This window comes from Quercus robur, chromosome 8, assembly GCF_932294415.1.
Source record: "Quercus robur chromosome 8, dhQueRobu3.1, whole genome shotgun sequence".
Taxonomy (NCBI): Eukaryota; Viridiplantae; Streptophyta; class Magnoliopsida; order Fagales; family Fagaceae; genus Quercus; species Quercus robur.
In genome coordinates, this window is record NC_065541.1 from 58235443 (window position 1) to 58258825 (window position 23383).

The following is a 23383-nucleotide window of genomic DNA, read 5'->3' on the forward strand; positions in this document are numbered from 1 at the left end:
TTTTTTTCCTGCCAATTTAGTACTTTAGTTTTTTTTTTTTTTTTTTTGTTATATAAAATGATTTGGTGCTAACAAAACGTTAAAATTGAGAAAGAATAGATAAAATGTGTATATTTGTTTGCGGTATTAAAAAAAATTATGTATTAAATTTACGGGAAAATATTTAAGTATCCTAACTTTTTTTTTTTTTTTTTTTTTTTTTTGGGATAAGTTTAAAGTATCTTACTTGTTCAAGGAATCTTAATGCGTTTTAATTAATAAACCAACTTTACCTTACATACTCCTGTCCATTTAGTAGGTTGTCAATCAATTTTATCCTTAAAAATGGTTTAGATAATTGGGATTTACTCCCTTATGGAGTACATTAGTAAACTATTTAAGGAAATTTTTTAACGGAAAAATGAAAAAGTAATTAAATTGTTTTAACAGCTTTTTCAATTTCCCATAGGGGTGTCAATGTTCGACCCAACCCGCGAACACGACACGAACCCGACACGAGTTTTTTCGGGTTAGGGTTGGACCTTAATGGGTTTGGGTCATAAACGGGTCGACTCGAAAGCGACACGATAAGAAATGTGTCATAAGTGGGTCAACTCGCATAACTCACAATAGACACGTTTGACACGCCAATTTATTTATGTCGACCCGAAATAACCCACTTAACACAACCTGTTTAACTCATTTAACAAATAAATATTTATTTTATTTTAGATTTGTCAAATACCTTTTATATCCAACATATATTTTAAATTTAAAAATAAAAGTGAGTAATTACAAAAATTTACAAGGGATATAATTAGAAATTGAAACTTTACAGACCCTAGAACTACTAAGACTTTTTTTTTTTTTTTTTTTTGGCATAGAACTTGCACAAATAAAATTGGATGAGCTTGTGGAGATGTTATGAATTATGAATTTGGACATCAACAAAAAATCTATGGATGATAATCGTGATAATAGTCAGGATTAGTCTACTGTTTACTCAAATTCTTTTAATATTGATACTTAGCATTTGACGAGTTTTAAAGATATTATATTTTTTTTGAACTATGATATTTTATTTTTGTTAAACTTAGTTATTTTGAATTTGGGTTAAAGTGTATGCACTTCTTTTGGAGTGTAAAGAACTTATTTTCTAAATGAATGTTATATTTTTGTTGAACTATATTATTTTGAATGTGAGTTGAAGACTTGAAGTGTATGCACTGCTTTTTGGGATGTAAAAAAAATTATTTCTAGATGGATGCTATATTTAATATTATGCAGGTTGAAATGGGTTGTGTTACATTCGTGTCAACCCAACACGACTCGTTTATTAAGCATGTTAAATAGGTTGGGTCAGGTCAACCCGCCTTATTAACAGGTTGGGTTAGGGTTGAAGGATTATGACACGATTATTAAATGGGTCGGGTTAGGGTTGAGCCATTTAGTCGAATACCCCTACCTTGACACGACACGAACCCGACACACTAACCCGAATTGACACCCCTAATTTCCCATAAAAATTTTCTCAAAATGGATGGTTAATTTTTAGAAACTTTCTGATGATGCCGAAAATCGTCAGTAAGCTACGTAGTCCTCACGTACTCTAGAAAAAATCTACGCAACAAAGAAGGAGAAAACTTTACAAAGAGTACTGGTGTGGTACTAGCCAAATACCCTCCGAAGGTTAAGTTAGAGAATATTCACAATTCTAGAGTGTCAGAGCTAGGGTAAATTATGCGTACCTTGTTTTCTGAGGTCTTTGGGTTTTTATAATGGTGTAGAACCAACCTTTATTTCTTGAGTAAGAAGATGTTTTCTTATGGGGAAGATCCTTATAAATGTACGTATTTTGCGGGATTCTTTCCATATAGGGATTCCATTGACCAGGGTCAATCGTAGGGTGCAAGATATTTCCATTTAGGATTCCTTGGAATCCACTTAAGCCATGTGGGTGCTACGTGGCCTTGATATCCGTCCACCTTGTGTTTGTGTAGCTAGAATTAGGGGTGTGCAAAAGCTTACTGTCATCGAGGAAACCGACCGACACCGATCATTCCGAACCGCAGCTGCAACCGACCGACAGTACCAATGTTAGCAAGCGAAGGGCGAAGCGATTTCCGATGCCAGTGCAGTGCAAACGTCGGAGTAGAATGTCCAAAACCGAGGATGAGCCGAACTGAACCGATACAGAGATATAAATTTCAATTGAAGTAATATGGCGTTGTTTCACTAGATTTCTTAATTTTTTTTAAAACAACGTCTTTGTTTCACTTGTTATTTAAAAAAAAAAAGAAAAAAGAAAAAAAAAAGGAGCAAAACAGCGTTGTTTTATGCTAGGTTTTCTGAGTTTTGCTTGCTATAAATTCATTCTATTCTCTGGCCGCTGGCCTTCACTTTCTCTTGCTCTCACCTCTCAGCTTGGCTGGCCTTTGCCCTCTCAAGTCTCATCATTAGACGCCTCACCAATCAAGCAGTTGCCGCCAGCCACTTAAACCCAATTTGTAGCAAGCCATTTGTAATCCCCTCTCCTCTCTCACCTTGCGCCCTTAAGGCTTAAGTTCTTAAGAATCTCTTTCTCTATATGTCTGATTCCAAACTAAGCTAGCTTATAGTGTTACACTATTACTTCAAGTTCAAGTCCCACTCTCACATCCATCATGTATTCATGTCTAGTTGTCTGCCAATTAAAATTTAAATAACATTTATGGAATTTTTTTTTTTCGTGTTACATTGTTGGACTTCTTTCTTTAAATAACTAAAGTTTTAATAGCATCCATAGTTCTGGATAGTATAAAGTTTATAGTGTTATTTATTTATTTTTTTTTGTGTTACACTTGGACTTTTTCTTTAAATAACTAAAGTTTTAATAGCATCCATTGTTTTGCCTAGTATAAAGTTTATTGTGTTACACTGCTTGAAAGTCCAATTTTTTTATATTAAAAAAAAAAACAGTTTTTTTTTTAATGTTTCAAACCAACCAAACCGATTATACCGACTGCAAATAACCGCACTGTTAAAGGCCGAAAAACTGACACTATGTGGTATGTGATACGCCCGACCAAAATGGCAATCGTCCATACAATGCAAGATAGGGACGACCTTACTAAAATCGTCCAGAGAGAGAAGGTCGTCGCTCAAAGACCTGAACACTCGATGCCACTCTTTGCGGAACGGTTACGAAGACATTAATCAACCTTCAGACCGTTGGGAATGGCAGCTCATCATTAACACCCAGCAAGGACGTTACAAGGCTAGATTAAAGCCTCCATCAAGACTCCACCAACGGCTAGAAGGAATGACTTGCAAGCGCACATATATAAAGACTGAACCCCAAAAGGGGTGGGGTAAGAAAACACGCTAGCATAATACTCTCATTGCTCTCCTTTGTCAATCTTTCTGACTTTGGCATCAGAGACCTTTTTGCAGGCACAACGTCGGCGAATCACTCACTTTCGTTCGTCCACGGATTGCAGAGGATTGATTTGGTGAGGAACGGCTTCCATCTGGACGATCATAATCAACTGACGATCAATTCATCATCAGTATGCATCGATTCCAATTATGAGAAAACTAATCCCTATCGGTTCGGTAATAAATTTAAGAAAAAACCGAGCTGACTGAACCGCGCACACCCCTAGCTAGAATCCATCCACTATAGAGGATCATCGGTCATGTAAACTCTCCATCTAGTGGCTCAATTCGTCATCCTGTTCCTGTATTTTGATCACCCGTTATCTTAGTGTCGTCGCCTATAGTAGGCTTGTTTGAACGAGTTTATCTACCTCTACTTTTATCCTCTTCGCATTCCCTAAGGTCACACGATAACCTGACCTAGATAATTTTCAGAAACTTCCATGCCTCGATATGTAAAAATTGATACCTCTGTCAACTTCTGTTCACATGGTCTTGTCCCACTATTTAATTTTCTTGAACTAAACCCACCAAGGACATCAGTCATAATGATCTCTACAAGCTCATTAAACACGGTTACTTTAGCTTTTTGGATAAGGATCTAGTGCACGCTTTCATAATTTTGTCCTCAGCTTTGCCCAGCACTATATATATATCTCAAAGTTACCAGTTCTCAATGCCTAGCTAGACTAAAATCCAAAGCCAAAGAAGTTTCAAGTTTCAACTTCACGTGCAAAACAACCGAAGGGAGAGAAAGAAAGAAAGCGAGAATGGTACCTATCACTACACTCTTCTTCTATCTCATCTGCTCACTTCGATTCTTCTCAAACCCTTCTCGACCCTTAACATTTATCTCTGGCTTTGCTGCTGACAATCCACTGGCTTTTTTGCCATTGGCACTACTAAAAACGCCAGTTTAAGCTGCGTTTTTGAGCTGCGTTTCTGCAAAACGCAGCTCCAGGATAGTAATTTGAACTGCGTTTTACAAAAACGCGGCTCCACCCTTGGTCTATAGTCGCGTTTTCTAAACGCGGCTATAGACCAAGGGTGGAGCCGCGTTTTGTTCGGTCTAAAACGCGGCTCTGCGGGGAATTTTTTTTTTTTTTTTTAATTTTTTCCTGAGCTGCGTTTAAAAAACGCAGCTCCATCTGATATGGAGCTGCGTTTTATTGAACGCAGCTCAAAAACGTTTGGAGTTGCGTTTAATAAACGCAGCTCGATCTGATATGGAGCTGCGTTTTTTTAAACGCAGCTCCAAATGTATTTGAGCTGCGTTCAATAAAACGCAGCACCACATGTGGTACTAATTAAATTTCAACACTATTGAAATTTCCCAATCCCTAATCTCAGCTCTCACTATCTCAGCTCAACCTCCCAATCCATTCTCGCCGCCGTGCTCTCAACCCACTACCCACAAACCTCACGCCTCCTCCCTCATCAAAACCCGAAAAATTTGCTGACTGAAGAGACCCAAGCTCTTCACATGGCCATGAAACCTAAAACCCACAACGGAAATGGCAACTCCAGCGACAACAACAGCGGCGGAGGAAGACATAGTGATTAGTATGGTGGCTGCTTGATGTTAACCTCAGCTGTCATATTTCTCTCTTTCTTGCTGCGCCTCTCTTTGTTGAGTTATCTTCGATGTCGGCGGCTACCTCATCGTTCGCCTCAGCGGCAGCTATATCAGCCCCTTCATCGCCGATTGACTTATTTGGTCGTTAAAAACTCAAAAAACAAACAACCAAAAGGGCAAAGGTTAGTTCAGAGAGAAGAAGAAGAAGAGCACAACTGGCGTCAACCACAGCTTTTCCGTTTTGGAGAGCCACACAAGACCGAAGCACTCACTCGCCTCCAAGTGGGCCGATGGAAAGCCCAGTAAGATTTAATCTAATCTTTATAGTTTATATTCACAAGACCGAATATGGTTTTTCCTAAATGACATCTTATAAGTGGGTGCTTTTTTTTTTGTTTTCTTTAATGTGTTTTGATGTTCACAACCGATGCAGGTAATTCATAGCCTGTAGACTGTAAGAATATTGTAATAAACTTTGCTGCTAACAAGTTTTTACTGTTGCTGGTAACAAGTTTTCACTGATTTTATATTCTACTGATGTCTGTAGTTCATAGAAGATTCTTTATCAAAAAGTTATTTTTATGTATTTTAATTTTTGTTGGGAAGGGATATTTGATGTTCATTGAAGACTCCATTTTTATTGTTGCTTGCTGTCAATAGAGCTAGCATATATGAAAGGAAGCTGTATAGAATCTGATATTATTTGAGGTGTTTAATTAGTCTGTCCATCTCTTGGGAATTGAGGTCAAAAAATTTGTTGTGAAACAAACTCACCTTTGTACTTGCTGTCCTATACATCTGTTTTTGCTGAATAATTCTGAAGTTCTTCCACCAAAAAGAAAGGTACATCAAGCTGAGGGCCTGAGCCCATCTCTGTCTTAATGAATGTTCTAGTTAATTTGGGGTGAAAAAATCTGGGTTTAGAATCTGGCTTCAATAATTTATGAATGATGTGGGTAGGTTTTGGTTGTGTGTGAATTAAAGTTGGGTAGGAAAAATTAAGGTTGTTATTGATGGGGGTATATACATAGGAGATTAATGTTGAACTTCATCTATTTTAGGTTCAGCAATCAGCGTGGTGTGAAGTTTTTTTTAGGTTGGGTCATACAATTGGCAGTGGATCTTGCTCAATCTTGAATGGTAGGGTGAGTCAATAATTTGAGGGTGGGTAGTAGCTTATTAATGATAAGGCCAGGGTTTACAATTCTGTTTGGGATGCTGGTTGGTTAATTCATGAAAATGGCGTATTGGGTCTTGCTTAGTCTTAGGGTAGATGTCTTAATAATGGTGGAGCTTTGCTCAAAGTGTGTAAACATAACACTGGGTGTGAACTATATGACAAGAGATTGAGGGCTTGGTGAAGTAGCAGGGGCCAATAGAAAGAAGAGTAAGAACTTTATATACAAATGATATTTGAAGGGAGACCTGCTAGTTAAAGTCCTATTCACATGATTTATTTATTAAAGGATGATATTATATTACGTTCTCCTGTTTTGTTTCACTATAATGTTCAAGAGTGACTCAATAACTTTGTAGCGTCTGTAATCAATGTTAAGCTGAAGTTGGATTTGTGGAAGGTCCTGTATTGAGGACAGAAATCATCTCTTTTTTCTGTGCTCTTTTACTTAATTAAAGGAAATGGACAATCTCTGACCCCAAATTCAACTGGCTGGATTTAGTTGATTGGAGTGTAATTCACCTAAAAGGGAAGAGCTTAAGAGCTGTACTTTGTAAATTAGCTTAAGAAACTATATACTGAAGACCAGTTTATTATTAGTCATAATGAAAGATGTTAAGGATTTTCAATATTTAAATTTTGAATCGTGTGCTGTGTTGTACTGTAAATGGAGGATGAATGTTTCCCTAGTTTGTAAGGGTGTTTGATCTTGTTTGATAGTGTGTTGCAAGGTGGGGATTTAGAGTTGTGTTTTGTAAATTAGATGGATAGTCTGACTTTAGGTTAAGGATGGGTTTTGTTTAGCTACATTTAGCATTTGGTGTTTTAGGCTTTGATGTACTACAACTCTACATTTTTGCAGGTGTTGTACTTTGTTTAGTGCAATTAGCTGTTAAGTGTTGTATCGGTGTTTGTATCCTATTCTTTGTTATTGAGATGACTGATTCTTTCCAAAAAAAAAAAAGTTTAGCTGAAGGAATTATTATCTAGATATTCACATCACATTCCTTATACTCAATAAGTGGGAAGAGTAAATTGAAGGTTAATTCTTTTTTTTGATAAGTAAGAAAGAAGTATATTCAATAGGCTACCTCAAGAAAACAGAGGCAGAACAGAAAATACAAAGAAAGAAACAAACAGAAGAGAGAAAAGAGAACAAGAAAAACAAACGGAAAACAACAAAGAACTAATTACAAAGGAAAGAACAAAGGAACAAAGGGAGAGAATCACAAGAGGTGAGTCCCCAAGCCCTAGACCAATCAAAGAGAGAACCACTAAAATAAGCGAAAGAAAAGCATTTATAAGTTACTGTTCTCCAGCACAACCTGTATTGTTGGATGGGAAAAGCTTGGTAGGACTATCATTTTATTTTCTATATTTTCATTCAAAAAAAGAGTATCATTTTATTTTAATTTGAACTATCTTCTTTCCCATATATTAAATATTAGAACTCGATCTAATGTCTTGTACATTCTCATCTTCTCTGTAGGTTGTTATTGTTTTAGTTTATAATCCCTTAGGATTTGAGGTAGTAGTACATATTAAAAGACAAAAGAGGCTTTTAAAAATTGTTTGTATGCATGTGTGTGTATATATATATATATATATATGATGCATCGAACCTTGCAATTATAATTTTGATACAATGACTACTTACCAACCCATGGAAATCAGAAACATATTACTATCACATCTTGAAGTAGATTTTGGGTGCAGATTCACACTATCTTCTAGGAAGATTTTATGTTAAATAAGTAGTGAAAAGAAAATTGTACTTGAGTCAAGCCTGTGTACTGGGGTATGACCTTGAATATATTGTATGTGATATTTTAGAGCTTGGAACAATGAGGATTTGGCATTCATATTTGCTAGACTATTGTGACTTCGTTCTTGTACATTTATAGCTCCTTAATCAAGGGCTATGATTGTCCTCTTATTCATTTTGAGGAAGTGTAAAATTAAGAATTCTGTTAGCATTCAACATTTGATATGTTTGGAGAGCTAATTTATCTTAATTTTTGCAGCCCATTATACATATCCAAAACAAGGATTTAATAATGATGATGCCTGCCATTTTTTATTTTGTTTTATAAGACTTTGAAATTGGTAGCTTAATATTTACAAAATATTGGAACTTACGATAACCTTGAACGCTTATGAGACTTTGTTGAGTTAGTCTTTGCAGGTGCACTGGTTAATTATGATGCGTACTTAGGCTGTATACATATCATGTGCATCTTTTCGATATATGCTTATCTATCATAGAAGTTTAAAAATGCTACTTTCATAATTTGAAATTTTGTGTTTAATATTGACAGTGTGGACTATATTGTTCTAACGAGTGTAGATCGTAATGATCTACCTGACGGTGGAAGTGGGCATTTTGCTCAAACAGTCAAAACTATGAAGGTGATGATCTCAATGTGCTCTCCAATTATTGGTTTTGTCATCTTTCTGCTTAAGTTTGCTGTATGGTTATTCATTATCTGTTACTCATTTGTAGATAGAATTTATTATAAAAGCATACTTCACTATTATTATTAGCCATGAATAGATGTAGTAGGAGTTAGATATAACATGGGATCAAGATTTGTCAAAATTTTGTCCTCAATTGGTATCAACTTTCAAGTGGATGTCCAAGTATTGACTCCAGATAATGCGTTCTTCAAGTAATCCACCTCTTGCTATGTTTGGATTCTTTCTGTCCTGATCTTTTAGGTTTATAGCTGCAAACATTAAATTTTAAAAGAATGCTTTTTGATATTCTGCAAAGAAATGCAAATATCAACCAACACATGATGCTCAGATTCAGTAGTTCATTTAGAAGACAATACCTAATTAGAGGTGAGATAAGTTTATATCTCAGTTTCTAGTTTTGGTAGTAAACAAGCTCAGATTTTGTGTACAGGGGAGGGGACTCTGGAGCTTTTGGTTGTAAGTTTTTGGCCTCCTCTCTTTTGCAAAAGAATTCATACATATATATAAGAGTTTGGATGAAAATCAGTTAGTTACAACATTGTAACTGCATGGCAGCTTATGCGAATTGTGAACCACAAAAGCACAAGTAGAATGCTAGAATATGATAATTATAATAATTTGGATGTGCATTGTCAGGCAGACCTAGTCTGTTGATTCCAGAATTTATAGTTAACCCACATATAGCTTTTTTTTTCATAGATTGTCTTTACCTATTCAGAGTATACGATTGCTGATTCTATTTTTAACTCTTGCATTTTTTTTCTTTCCCCTTTTTAAATGCAGGTATGCACAAAGCTTGTCAGTTTTAAGACATGCAAAAATCAACAAGGAGGGCATGATAACAAAATCTTCTATAATGTTGGGCCTTGGAGAATCTGATGATGAGTTGAAAGAAGCTATGGCTGATTTAAGGGCTATTGATGTTGATATTTTGACTCTTGGACAGTATTTACAGGTTAGTTGATATACAATAGTTCATTCTTTCTTGCTTGGGAGATTAATGCATTAGTCATGACACTGAAATTTGAAACTTAGGGTCCATAAAAATGGGAATCTTAATAACTTGACTCCTGCCCAAGTTTGGGCCTGTAATATTTTCAGAGCGTAATCTTATTTAATGCTTAAAGATGGCTGTGATCTAATTAACAAAAAAAAAAAAAAAAAAAAAAAAGATGGCTGTGATCTGGCACTACTTAGCTTTTGGTAATTCTGATGTTTCAGAAATTGTTCAAGTAGGAATTGTCTATAGGTTGCCTGAGGTTATATTAAACCTAGTGGCTAGTAGCTCTATTTTTCTCATTCTTGATAGGCTTATTAACTTTAAAGTGGTTACAATTCTTGCAGCCAACTCCACTACACCTGACTGTCAAAGAATATGTCACCCCTGAAAAGTTTGCTTTCTGGAAGGAATACGAGGAGTCCATTGGATTTCGTTATGTAGCCAGTGGGACCACTGGTAAGTTAGCTGTTGCAGTTTGAACTATATGATGATAAAGTCCTTCTCTTTTATTCTCATATAAATGTTTTTTAAAAAAAAAAAAAAAATACAAATCAGCCAACAAAATGGACTGGCAGGATTACTTTCCCTTTCCAAATGTATCTTGGTTTAAATAATTATCTGACTAGTACATATGAGCATGGACTAGATGCGTTAGGGAAAGAATAAAATATAAAAAGAAAATTCTCTCCGATGAGTCCAAACTAATTTCTTAGGAATGACAAGAGTTACTAATTTGCCCAAGCTTTTCAGACTTTGGATTTTAAAAAATAGATCCTCACCAGAGTTTCCTACTTGTAATCATTTTACAGGTCCGATCCTCATATAGAGCTGGTGAGCTTTTAGAGATAAGGCTACCAGCACTGCTGGCACATCCTATTGATTTTTGGCTATTGTGGACTTTCCAGTGGATGGCTCATGGCTGACAAGTTGACCACAAATTGGTAAATGAGAGCAGTATGTATTGGGGCAAATGACTGTAATGGTTGTCCTAATTTATTATAAAGTATAAATTTTCTGGATCTAGTAAAAAATATCTTCATTTCTTTGAGGATTTTATGTTTTATTTTATTTTCATTGTTTTGTTTTGCTGGTAATTGGTTGGGAATTGTTGAGTGTAGGCAATTTGTTTTGTTGGTTCCAATTGGTTGCATCTAAGTATTGGCAGGAATTACAGGTCTTGTTTTAAGTAGGATTGTGTTTAGGAAGAAGAAAATAGGAAAAAGTAAGGACCTATAGCCGCGTTTCTGAAAACGCGGCTACAAGAAAACCCAATGTGGTATCTAGAGCTGCGTTTTCAAAAACACAGCCCAAAACGGTTTATAGCTGCGTTTTAGACACCTTGTAGCCGCGTTTTTACACACCCACAGATGCGGTACCTATAACTGCTTTTTTTAGAAAACGCGGCTATAGACGCTGTTTGGGCTGCGTTTCAAACGCAGTTCTAAGTTGCACCAATAGCCGCGTTTTCATAGAAAACGCAGCTATAGGTCCCGCATCTGGGTTGTGTAAAAACGCGGCTCTAGGGTGTCTAAAACGCAGCTATAGACCCCATTTTGGGCTGCGTTTTAAAAACGCAGCTCTAGGTCCCCGCAAGGGGCTATAGCCTCGCTGCATAGGCTGTGTTTTGCAAACGCAGCTAAAAAACGCAGCCATAGCCTATAGCTGCGTTTTTTGTAGGCTATAGCTGCGTTTGCAAATGCGGCTATAGCCCTGTTTTTTTGTAGTGTGGGTCTTGGTTTTGTCACCCCAGATATCGCTACCTTTTTGTAAAATTTTACTCTGCTTGAGCTTGCTTAATGTTAGAGTACGTGATTAATTTGTGTAAAATAAGGTCGTTCATATACTTGAAGCAAGTTTTTACAAGGCTCTTGGTGTGCGCGTCACTATGGCAAAGACATGGAGACTGGCTTTACTGATCATACTACCTTCGGATGCACGAGTCCTGGCCTCTCCACATGTCATTTTACTTGTACTTATTTTATTATTTGCTCCGAAGTTGTAAAATACTCCTATATATTAGTGTATGTATATGTGGGAGTGTTTGAAGATAGTTTGATTCAGCTATCTCTGTATAATATCTTTTAAAAAAACGAAGAACTTCTATATGATTAGAATACTACCTTTTTTTTGTCTCTTTTTTTATGTCTACTTTAAAAAAAAAATTTTATTTTATTAAAGTTTAACTGAAATTAATTTCAAACAAAATTCAAAATAATAATGATATATAAATTAAATTTAACAACTTACCTTAAGAAGTGCTAATCAATTAAGCTACTAAGTTCTGAAAGTTCCGTGGATTGTTAATATGGTGGGTCAAGACATGAATTTTTGGGTTTATGTCATGCTTCAGATCAATGAGTCCTCCATTTGAATCCCTTGTGAATCTTGTTACAGAACCTGGGAGAGGGAATAATTATTACAGTTGGTAAAACTTTTAATGTCACAATAGCATTTAGCACGAGCATGGATGATGGACCACGGAATTTAGATTCCTTTTGACCCAAACAATAACAATTTGAAAAGAAATTCCTTAATTAAGTTCTAAAATGTTCTGCAGAATGTTTTCAATAGACCAGTGAACCACCGTTTCAGGTCATTGATGGCTTCAAAGCAAAGTTGAGAGTCTCATTCTATGATAATGTCTCTGAATTCTTCTAAAATGTCTAGCTGCAAAGCCCATAGAATAGCTTCTGCTTCTGCTTCTGCCTCAAAGGATCACAGGAGAATAGGAGATATTATTGTTACCTTCATCCCAAGCTTTTAATCAGTTTCCCCTTTATCATTCTTGGCCACAATAGGCAAGGTAGAGAAAGAGTTCATGACAAAAACACCTACATTGAGTTTAATCATACCTGAAGTAGGGCGATGCCAATACAACTATACAAGTGATTCTTTTTGCTTTGAGTTGTTTTTATGTCTATATCTACAGAACTAAGGTTTTGATTGGTTCTCCATTCTACATTTCTGATAATTTGCACGGAGGTTTACTACCTTGGAGCAGTCATGAGCCATTTAGTTCCTCAAATACCAGATTGCCTCACATCTGTCTATGTTTGCATTGCTATATATGGAGAGGAAGACAACTCTTAGACCACCCTTGCATCCAAACCAAATGGCCTAGCTAAGGGGAACTCAAGAAAGAGATCAATGCATGACTCATTAGTTTCACTGCATATATAGGGCAATTGGAATAAGTTTGCTCCATTCTCCTAGCCAAAATTACCCCTGCTTGGCAAGCAGTCATTTCCAGCCTCTTAAAGATTAAGAGCAACGCTTAATACACAAAAAATTCATAATACATATTATAATAGTTGAGTTGACAAGTTTTTATTAGTTCTTATCTAAATCTATCATTGATAATTTGCCACGTTAGTTAGGTGTGAAATTTATTATTAACTTTTTTTTTTTTTTTTTGCGTGTTTATGGACTTTCTCTAATATTAAACTTAGAGAGACCCCCTCAATTTAAGAAAAGGTTGATCAATGAATAATGATGCAAGACAAGAGAAATGGGATAATATAGAAGTAGTTACAAAATGACATACCCTTGAGATTAAGGAAACGACATGTCATCGAATTGTAGTTATTGAGGCAAGTTTCAGTTAATAAATCAACAATTTCCGCCGTATTAAATTTATCTAAGTAACGGGCTGTTACTGTTACCATTACCATTACCATATCTCTCTAGCACGACGCCCATAAGTTAGAGCTTATCTTCCCAACTTTCCGATCCAATGCAAATCCTAATTCCTCTGTGAATTCAATTCATCAATTGAGCTTCCAATTTTGCTAAGCAGAGAGAGTGAGAGAAGAGAAAAATGATTCATCTTTTGGCGGCTAGGTGGATCAATGACAAGTACAAGCATAGTCATGAATACCCAATAAAGCTTCAATGGAAAATCAAAAAAATGAAACTAGACGCGTAGTTTCAGGAATATATGGCGAAGAGGAAGAAGCCAGTAGTTTTCAGAACCGGATCGGACCGGGAGGTCGGACCGTGAAAACTGGGAACCGGGATGAAAACCGGTTTTTTAAGCATAAAGAACCGGATTTTTTGTTAATTCTGTGAACCGCTAAAACCGGGGTTAGACCGTACGAACCGGTGAGAACCGTGCGGTCCAACCCCTTAGCAATTTTTTTTTTTTTAAACAATTTTATTCTACTTAATTAAATTATCCATCTCTTATAAAGAATAAAAAAATTATAATTAAAATCCTTCAAAGATATTCAACTTTACTTCAAAAATTAATCATAAATTTTAATGTTTTCATGGTTATTATTTTATTTTATTAACTTTCTTATTTAATTATTAAATATATGCTTGAAAATCATTAAATTTCCCTCACATATATAGATATATTGTCAATTTTGCTAGTTTTATAAATTTAATATTTATATTTAGGCTTTAATTAATTATTTAATTAATTATGACGTCATTACAGTTTGACCCAGGTTCGACCTCAAAAACCTTGAACCTTTCCCTTTAATGGTTTAATGAACGGTCTGGGTCTGAAAACCTTAACGTGCTGTTGCCTATGGAGGAGGAGAAGAAGAAGAAGATGTGGGTGTGGCATTGACACCCAAACCCAAGTCAGAGTTTTGTCATTGATTACACTGCTACCTTAGAAACCCCCCATTGAATTAGGTTTTATGAGATGATAGGGCACACTCTAGGCCTTGGTCACTTGGCCATTTCTTAGGAGTTCGGACATTCATCAAAAAAAGAAAAAGAGAAAAAAAAAAAAAAAGAGTGAATGTATTGCAAAATTTAAATTGATAAAATTTTGCTTAAGGGATTATATTACGAGAAAATTGAGTAAGGTTAGTTATATTATCATTAATTGAAAATGAGATGTCCGTAAAATTTAAATATAAAAACTTAATGTGTAACTTTGAGTTTTTAAAAGCATGAATATATAACATGTTTTAAATAAAAAATTATAATATTCAAGTTAAATAAATATTATTTAATTAATATCTAAATATAAAAAATGATCACTTAAATCTATTGCTGCCCTGTGAGGTGAGAATTGAAAATTGAGAAGTGGGAAGTGCGCCAATTATAAAAAATATGAGTATGAATGTATGATGCAGAAGGTACAGGCTGAAAATTAACGGCCCCCCTGAGTTAAGGCCCAAAGTGTCAAGAGAGTCTGTCCAATTCAGCCCAAGGTGTTTCGGGTTTGCACACAACTCCACAAAACCAAGGCCCCACGAGCAAATAGATCCATATTACAGTTGACCCACAACGAGGCCCTAAGTCTTTTACTAAACAAAACGTTGATATCTGGAACATATCTAACACCGGTGCAAAACAACCCAACAAAACTATTGAGCCCATGGGCTTCTCCTGGGTACAAATTAATGAAGCATCTATGATCTGTCCCCCTCATACTAGTATTCAAATGGAAAATTATCTATTTAAGAAATTTAATTTAAAAAATAAAATTATAAAAAAATTCATAAATTGGACTCATTCATTTTTTTGATGTTATTTACAGAAGTATGAAACAATACCATTTTTTTTAATTAAAGAAACAATGCCATTTTTAAGTAATGCTAAGAACACAATATTTCTCACAATTGTTGATATGATTTGATTAAAATAAAATCACTTTCACTTAAATCTACCACAATTATTCATTATACACTAATTAAATACTGTATAACATGGTCAATTATTGTAAAAAAGAAGAAGCTGTGTCTCTGTATTGATTTCAAGAGTCGATACAACATCATGATGATGCTCTAAAGGTTTGCCAATTTATGGTTGCTAATAGGCAATGTAATTTCTTACTCTTTCATTTGTCCTTTCTGGCTGGCTCACACAGATTATTAAAGTCATTCTCATACCAATCTTTTTTTTTTATAAGGAGGATTCTATATTGCAAGGTCATTTTCTAAAAATGGTTACTTTTCTTTGAAACGAGCCTATCTTGTTTCTAAGGGATTAAATCCATTGAACCTAGATCCTTGGCATCATTCTTGGATATGGAAAGCTCCCATGATGCCAAATGTTCAACTATTTTCCTGAGCTATGTAATCATAGAAGTTTCAGGTTTTAGAGGAACTAATCTTTCTACTACTTTGCTTAGGGAAAATTAGGGACTAGGAACCTTGTTATGGAAATGGATGTCCAAGGGGCTTGTTCTAATCCTCAATAATGAACATATTTCTTATTCATTGATCCAAAACATTAAACTTGGCTGTAAGAGTTCTATCTAAACTTTTCAAAGCTGTGAAGTTAAGCTCAATTTATTGTTGAGAAACCAACAAGTACTTTAGCTAAAAAAGGTTGTTCTCAAAGTCTAGACACCTACTAATGTATTAATTTTACTAGAATTTGATAAATTTAGAGTATTTCTCTAGAGTTTTTTTTTTGAGAAAGAAATCAAGTACTTTTATTAATGTAAATGAGTTACATCTGAATACAGAAACGAAGCAATATGAGGTGGAACGTCTTCCATCCAAACTTGGAAATCTGGTATGCATATAGCATGTTTCGCCAGATTATGAGTTACACTATTGCCATTTCTCTTTACATGAGAATACAACACTTTTTGAAAATGATTCGAATAAAGTTTCACATCTCCCACCAGCAAACCCAATGGACTTAGATTCTGCTCTTGTGACTTCAAAGCTTGAATTAAACCAAGAGCATCCCCTTCTAGTATTATCCTTTGGAACCCTAACTCATGAGCGAACATCAAGGCTTTCCGGGCAGCCAATGTTTCTGCCTCCTCTGCCTTATATGCCTGTGATAACTTCTCTGAACATGAAGCTAGAACAGCCCCATTGTTGTCCCTTATCACAACTCCAACCCCTGACTTATTTGACTCACCAAAGACCGCACCATCAAAGTTCACTTTCACAAAACCCCCTTGTGGAACTTGCCATCTGTTACCTCCTAGACTGCTGCTTCTGATCTGCATACCTGAAGCTTCTGTGCTTGATCTGAAGTGCGCCAACATAGCAGCTGACTGTGCAGCAACTTGGTGCAGCGGACTAGCTTGAAGATTGAGCCTAACCTTATTTCTCTGATTCCAAATAGTATAGGCTGTATATGCAAACAGCTCCAATGATTTTCCTTTCTCTACCATCCATAACACCAGCTCTTTGACACACGTAAAATCAATTTCACCTCTAAATCCCCACTCTTCCTGATCAGCCCACACAACATCAAGCTCTGGACAAGACCATAAAGCATGCACTGAATCCTCTAATACCCTTTTACACCTTTCACATATTGGCTCCTCCAAAATTTTCCTTCGCATCAGAGCATATTTGGTTGGAAGTACATTTCGGCAAGCTCTCCAAAGGAAGTTTTTAATTTTTGGAGGGGCTTGCATCTGCCATACTTCCTTCCAAACACGCTTATGACAGATTGGAGGGGTTTGAGCATTCAATTGTAGCTCCTCCTCTTCTTTAAGGAACCTATAACCAGATTTACAAGTGTAGTTTCCTGAAGTGGTATACGGCCAATACAAGGAGTCCTCTGTCATGTGTTGGCTAAGGGGAATTTTCTTTATCAACTTGGCATCCTCTTCCACAAATAATCCATCCACCATCTGCTCATTCCAACTTCTTGTGCTTGGGTCAATAAGTGAGTCGACACTATGATTTTCAAAGCTCTCCAATGGGCAAATAGGCTTGACCGTTGGATGTTTTCTTGGCAGCCAACGATGCTGCCAAATATTTATTTTTTCTCCATTTCCTACCCTCCACAAAGCACCCCTTTGAATGATATCTCTTCCTCTAAGTATACTCTTCCACGCATAAGACCCCATCCTTGAGTCGGCAGCCTCCAAAAGTGATGAATTGGGGAAGAAACGAGCTTTAAACACTTTATAAAATAGTGAGGTTTTATTATTCAAGAGTCGCCATGCTTGCTTCGCTAGAAGGGAATCATTGAACATAGTAAGGTCTCGAAAGCCCATACCTCCCATAGTCTTAGATTTAGTCATCTCTTCCCATTTAACCCAATGGATTTTCCTACGATCACCCCTTTGTCCCCACCAAAATCTTTTGATTAGAGCCTCAATTTCATTGCACAAACTCACCGGCAATTTGAAGCATCCCATAGTATAAGTGGGGATGGCTTGTATGACCGCCTTTAAGAGCACTTCCCTCCCGGCTTGTGAGAGTAATTTTGCTTCCCACCCTTGAAGTTTCCACCAAACCTTCTCCTTGATATAGTTAAAACTTTCCTTTTTCCCCTTCCCAACTAAGGAGGGCAGCCCAAGGTATTTTTCATAGTGCAAGATTTCTGGAACACCTAAGGCTACCTTGATTCCATGCTTCACCTCCTCTGGAGTAGTCTTACTAAAGAACAAGGAAGTTTTGCTCCTATTCATTTTTTGACCTGAGGCTTCTTCATATTGTTTCAGTATCTCCAAAACATTATCACACTCCTCCATTGTGGCCCTGCAAAAAATAAGACTATCATCTGCAAAAAGCAGATGCGTTAGTTTTGGACCCCTCCTACAAAGAGAATAGCCATGGATATCACCTTGTAACTCCGCCTTTTTAATTAGACCATTCAGCCCTTCCGTACAAAGAAGGAAAAGGAAGGGGGAGAGTGGGTCTCCCTGCCTAATCCCCCTTGTAGGAAAAATCATCCCATGTGGTTCTCCATTTACCAAAACAGAATACGATACAGTTTTCACACAACCCATAACAAGATTTATCCACCTCTCCCTAAATCCCATCTTCCTCATTACCCCCTCTAAATAATACCACTCTATCCGGTCATACGCCTTACTCAATTTTTATATTTATATACCCATCCACAGGGCTGGCCCAAGGCCTAGGCAACTAAGGGTTAGGCCTAAGGCCCGCACTATAAAAAAATATTTACCTTTTACAAAAAGGCCTTCATCCCATTGTAAAAGACCTAAAATTTTAGAAAAGATATGAATTTTTTCAAAAGGTTGTGCACTTTTAATTATTAGTGATGTTATGGATATCATTAATTTTACTATAGATTTATAAATTGACATGTTACCAATCATAAAAAAGTATTTAAAATATTCATCAATTACATTATTGAAACTCATCAACCACTGTTGTTATATTATATTATGAACATTTTGTAGTACCTTTAGCATTTTCCTTTTTTATTTCTAACAAGGCTTTAAAAAAAAAAAATTACAAATGTGTTAGATCATCAATAATGATTAATCTCCCTTAATAGTTTGAAACTTTTATATTTGTAAACTAATCTACTACAAAACCACACATCAATTAATATCATAGATTATACATTAGGTTATAAATGTAATTAACTATGTATCGTCATATATCTAAGATAAATTAATTTTTTTAAAAAAAATAATATATATTTTTTTCTTTTTGTTAAATTTATGTTTCAACTATGATATTCAATTAGTGGGTTTCAATTAGCTCAATTAGTAAAATCTTTGATGATTGTATAAGAAATCTAAAGTTCAATCCTTACCTACACTAAGAACTGATTAGTGTCTTATTTTGATGATAAGAGAACTATTATCAAGAGTAGAAGCCATAGGTTAAAACTCTCTAAAAAATATATATATAATATTCAATTTTCTATATGAAGTTAACCTTAATTTTAGTTAGTATTATTCATTAAATTATGTATTTAATACATCAAATTAACCTCAATTTAATTAACATTAAATAATTTTATTTATTTAATATATACGTATAAAAAATCTCACGTAAATCTTTACTTTAGGTTCCAAATTAAGTCGGGCCGGCCCTCCATCCAAAAAAGCAAAAAAGAAAAGTGTGTTGTGCGCGTGTTAAGTGGAAGCAGTGGTAGCTTTTTTTTCTTTTTGGAGAATCGAATGTAGTGGTAGCTAGTTAAAGGATATTGTTTGATATTGATAGTGGATGATATTTTGGGAATGAGTTCAGATCCAGACAACCTAAGAGCCAATCCCAACGAATGTTTATGGCAAGATTACTGCAACGGGTCATGTTAACAGAATTATCAATAAGATTCCATTAATGTGTATGTTTAAGATATACATTAACTCCCAAAAAAAAAATGTTTAAGATATACATTAATTTTTTTAAAAAAATTAAAAAATTATAAAAAAAATCAATTACTTTTTCATTTTTTCATATAAAATTTTTTAAAATGACATACTAAATGCCTTAGTAAAAACCCTTGTTATTTAGTAAAAAAAAAAAAAAAATCCTTGTTATTTAACTATGTTGGAAAAGATTCAACACCACTTTCATAAAAAAAAAAAAAAAAATTATCAATAAAATTATTTAAATTATAATTTTTCATAAAATGTTATTAAAAATAATTTCTAATTTAATACTTTTAGGGGCCGGTTAACATTTTCCCTTCGGGAAGTCTATGGAAACTAGGGAAACACCTGTTCTATTCTTTGAACGTGGCCTATTCTCTTTCTCAAAAAAAAAAAAAAAAAAAAAAAAAAAAGGTTTTGGGAAAGTGGGAAAGACTTCTCCTCTACAATTTCATTATTGAAAGAGTTAAGTGATTGGGACTTTGAGATCATCAAATGGGAAGTTGCTAACTAGGATGGGAATCTTTGATGTCTAGGTTCTTTTTTTTTTTTTTTTTTTTGGCTGAATGTGATGTCTAGGTTCTTAAACTGGCTTTAATGACTCATCTACATCAAATGTATATAAAGAAAAGAAATGAAGAAGAAGCTATTTTCGAGATTATTTTATGTGGCTGGTGTTAGGTTTCGAGTTGCCTCTTGTATAAAGCTGATATGTTTTGAGCATAACAAGAGGCCTAGTAATAAATGAGGTGTTACTTTAGCAAAAGGCCTACAAGTTGGTTGGTTATTTATTTTTAATTAGATGTACTATGTTATTTTCTTTATTGGTAAGTATGTACTATGTTATTCTTGATCCTTGAATAATATAGTTTCTTCATTAAAAAAAAAAAAAGAAAAAAGAAAAAAAAAAGGGGGAATTTGGTGGTTTTAGTTAGGATAAAATTAAGGGTGGCAATTTGTGTTTGTGTGTCTAATTCGTATTGTGTTAACTCATGGGTATTTGATTATATGAATTAATACTAACTCCACATGTTTATTAAACAGGTCAAGATTTCTTAACTCTAACATGACCTGTTTATTAAACAAGTTAGTTGTATCGATCTGTTTATTAACTTTTATCAAAGTGAAAAACAAAAACAAATTTTAATATTAACCCAATTGATCTAAAACAAATAAATTTTTTTTAATATAAAATTCAAAACTAATAAATAACTGCATTACAAATAATCATTCAAAATTAAAACATATCTTAATATCACAAATAACCAATCACAATATGTCAAACAAAATAAACCACAACATGTCAACAACAAATAAGTTTATATACTTAGGGTTTTTTAGGATTTTGACTGTTATATTAGTAAAATGATATTTAATTAAACGGATTAAACAAGTTTTATGGGTTGGACACGAACACAATACATTTATTAAATGAGTTAATAGTATTAACTTGAATATGACATGAATCTGTTAGGTCTCAATCCATAATCTATTAATTTCGTGTCATGTCATGTTCTATTTGTGAGTTGTGTCAAATTTTCCACTCCAAGATAAAATGCACTAAAGCCTCATAAACTTTTTTTTTTTTTTTGGTTGCATTAAGATCATCTTAATTTTTTTTCCTGCCAATTTAGTACTTTAGTTTTCTTTTTTTTTGGTATAAAATGATTTGGTGCTAACAAAACGTTAAACTTGACAAAGAATAGATAAAATGTGTATATTTGTTTGCGGTATTAAAAAAAATTATGTATTAAATTTACGGGAAAATATTTAAGTATCCTACTTTTTTTTTTTTTTTTTTTTTTTTGTGTGGATAAGTTTAAAGTATCTTACTTATCCAAGGAATCTTAATGCGTTTTAATTAATAAACCAACTTTACCCTACATACTCCAGTCCATTTAGTAGGTTGTCAATCAATTTTATCCTAAAAATGGGTTAGATAATTGGGATTTACTCCCTTATGAACTACATTAGTAAACTATTTTAGAAATTTTTTTATAGAAAAACGAAAAAGTAATTAAACAATTTTGACAGTTTTTTCAATTTCTCATAAAAATTTTTCCAAAATTGATGGTTGTCGGGAACGTTTTTGCGACAATGGCCGAAAATGCGAGAATGACCCAAATCTCTCATTGGGTTCTTTAGAAGTGTTTATTTATGGAGAATCAAGTACAAAATTCCAAATGTATAATGAACAAAAGACTAATGGTGTTTTGACAAGAGAAAATCAAAATGCTAATAATGAAAGTGCAAAAAAAGCATAAAAACATGACAGGTATGAAACTTCGACTCACAATCACATAGAAGAAGAAATTGAGGAAGGTCGTGAGGAAGAGAGGGAAGGTTCCCCTGTACTTATATTTCCACCCCTAAGGTTTAGAATTGTGAGAATGTCTCTTGTCTAAATGAGTTTTTGCTCTCAAGTTTCAGCTCTATAGGGAAAACGTGGTTTAACAAGTCTGAAATTTCGACCCACAGTCACACAGAAGAGGAAATTGAGGGAGGTTGTGAGGAAGAGAGGGAAGGTTTCCCTGTACCCATATTTCCACCCCCAAGCTTCGGAATTGTGAGATTGTTGACTGATTGAATGAGTATTTGCTCTCAAGTTTCAGGTCTTTAGGTAGAACGTGGCTGCCCCTTTTATGAGCTGAAAAGAGAATTTTATATAGAGTTTGGGGTGTTGCTCTTGACTGGTTTTTAAGTAGTGGAAGAGGCTTTTATCCCCTATGATACCAATTTGGTGTTTTGGCTTGGGTTGCTTTTGTTTAGGGAAGAGTTTGGTAAGTTTTTTACTTAATTTTGGAAATAAAGAAGGTTTGCTCTAATTGGTTGCCTTTGGTTAGACATGTTAGACCATTGAAAAGCTCACCTAAGTGAGTCCTAGCAGATGGAGTTGGCCAATGGGAGCCAACTATGTTTTAAAGGTAAAAGTGGGTTAGGGCAGGAACTTTAGGCCACAGTCACCCAGAGTATAAAAACTATTTTGGGGTGGAAATTTTGGATACAAGACCTCCTCCATGAGCCTGAGGTGCTATCAGTGTCCCTTGCCCACTTGGTAGCATGCATGGGCTAGGCTCATGCAAAATGTCTGAAAGGAATCGACTCATATCTTCCAAACCACACTTTCTCAATTTCCCCCATATTGTCACATGGGCTTGGGCCATGCTTAAAAGAATAAATAAAATATAATATATGAATCGAGTCCATAAGGAAGTCGAGCTTGGTTGAATCGGGCTTGTACAAAATGTGTCGCGAAAATGGGTATCAACAATGGTTAATTTTTAGAAGCTTTTTGATGATGCTGAAAATCGTCATTAAGCTACATAGTCCTCACGTATTCTAGATAAAACCTACGCAACAAAGAAGGAGAAAATCTTACAGAGAGTACTGGTGTGATACTAACTAAATATCCAAAGGTTAAGTTAGAGAATATTCACAACTCTAGAGTGCCACAGCTGGGGTAAATTATATATACCTTATTTTATGAACGCTTTGGGTTTTTATAATGGTGTAGAACCAACCTTTATTTCTTGAGTAAGAAGATATTTTCTTATGGGGAAGATCCTTATAAATGTACGTATTTTGTGGGATTCTTCCCATACAGGGATTTCATTGACTAAGATTAATCATAGGGTGCAAAATATTTTAATTTAAGATTCCTTGGAGTCCATTTGGTACTTCAATTCGTTGTTCTGCTCTTGTGTTTTGATCACCCATTATCTCAGTCCCATCGCC

General features: G+C 34.9%; 1 long non-coding RNA gene across 1 annotated transcript; it reads left to right on the plus strand.

The window, feature by feature from the left end:
- The first annotated feature begins 4599 nt into the window (after positions 1-4599).
- On the plus strand, positions 4600-10732 carry LOC126697266 (uncharacterized). The gene is made up of 5 exons (XR_007646172.1): positions 4600-5274; positions 8468-8558; positions 9411-9582; positions 9972-10083; positions 10437-10732. It is a non-coding gene; the product is annotated as an uncharacterized LOC126697266 (long non-coding RNA).
- The last annotated feature ends 12651 nt before the right edge of the window (positions 10733-23383 follow it).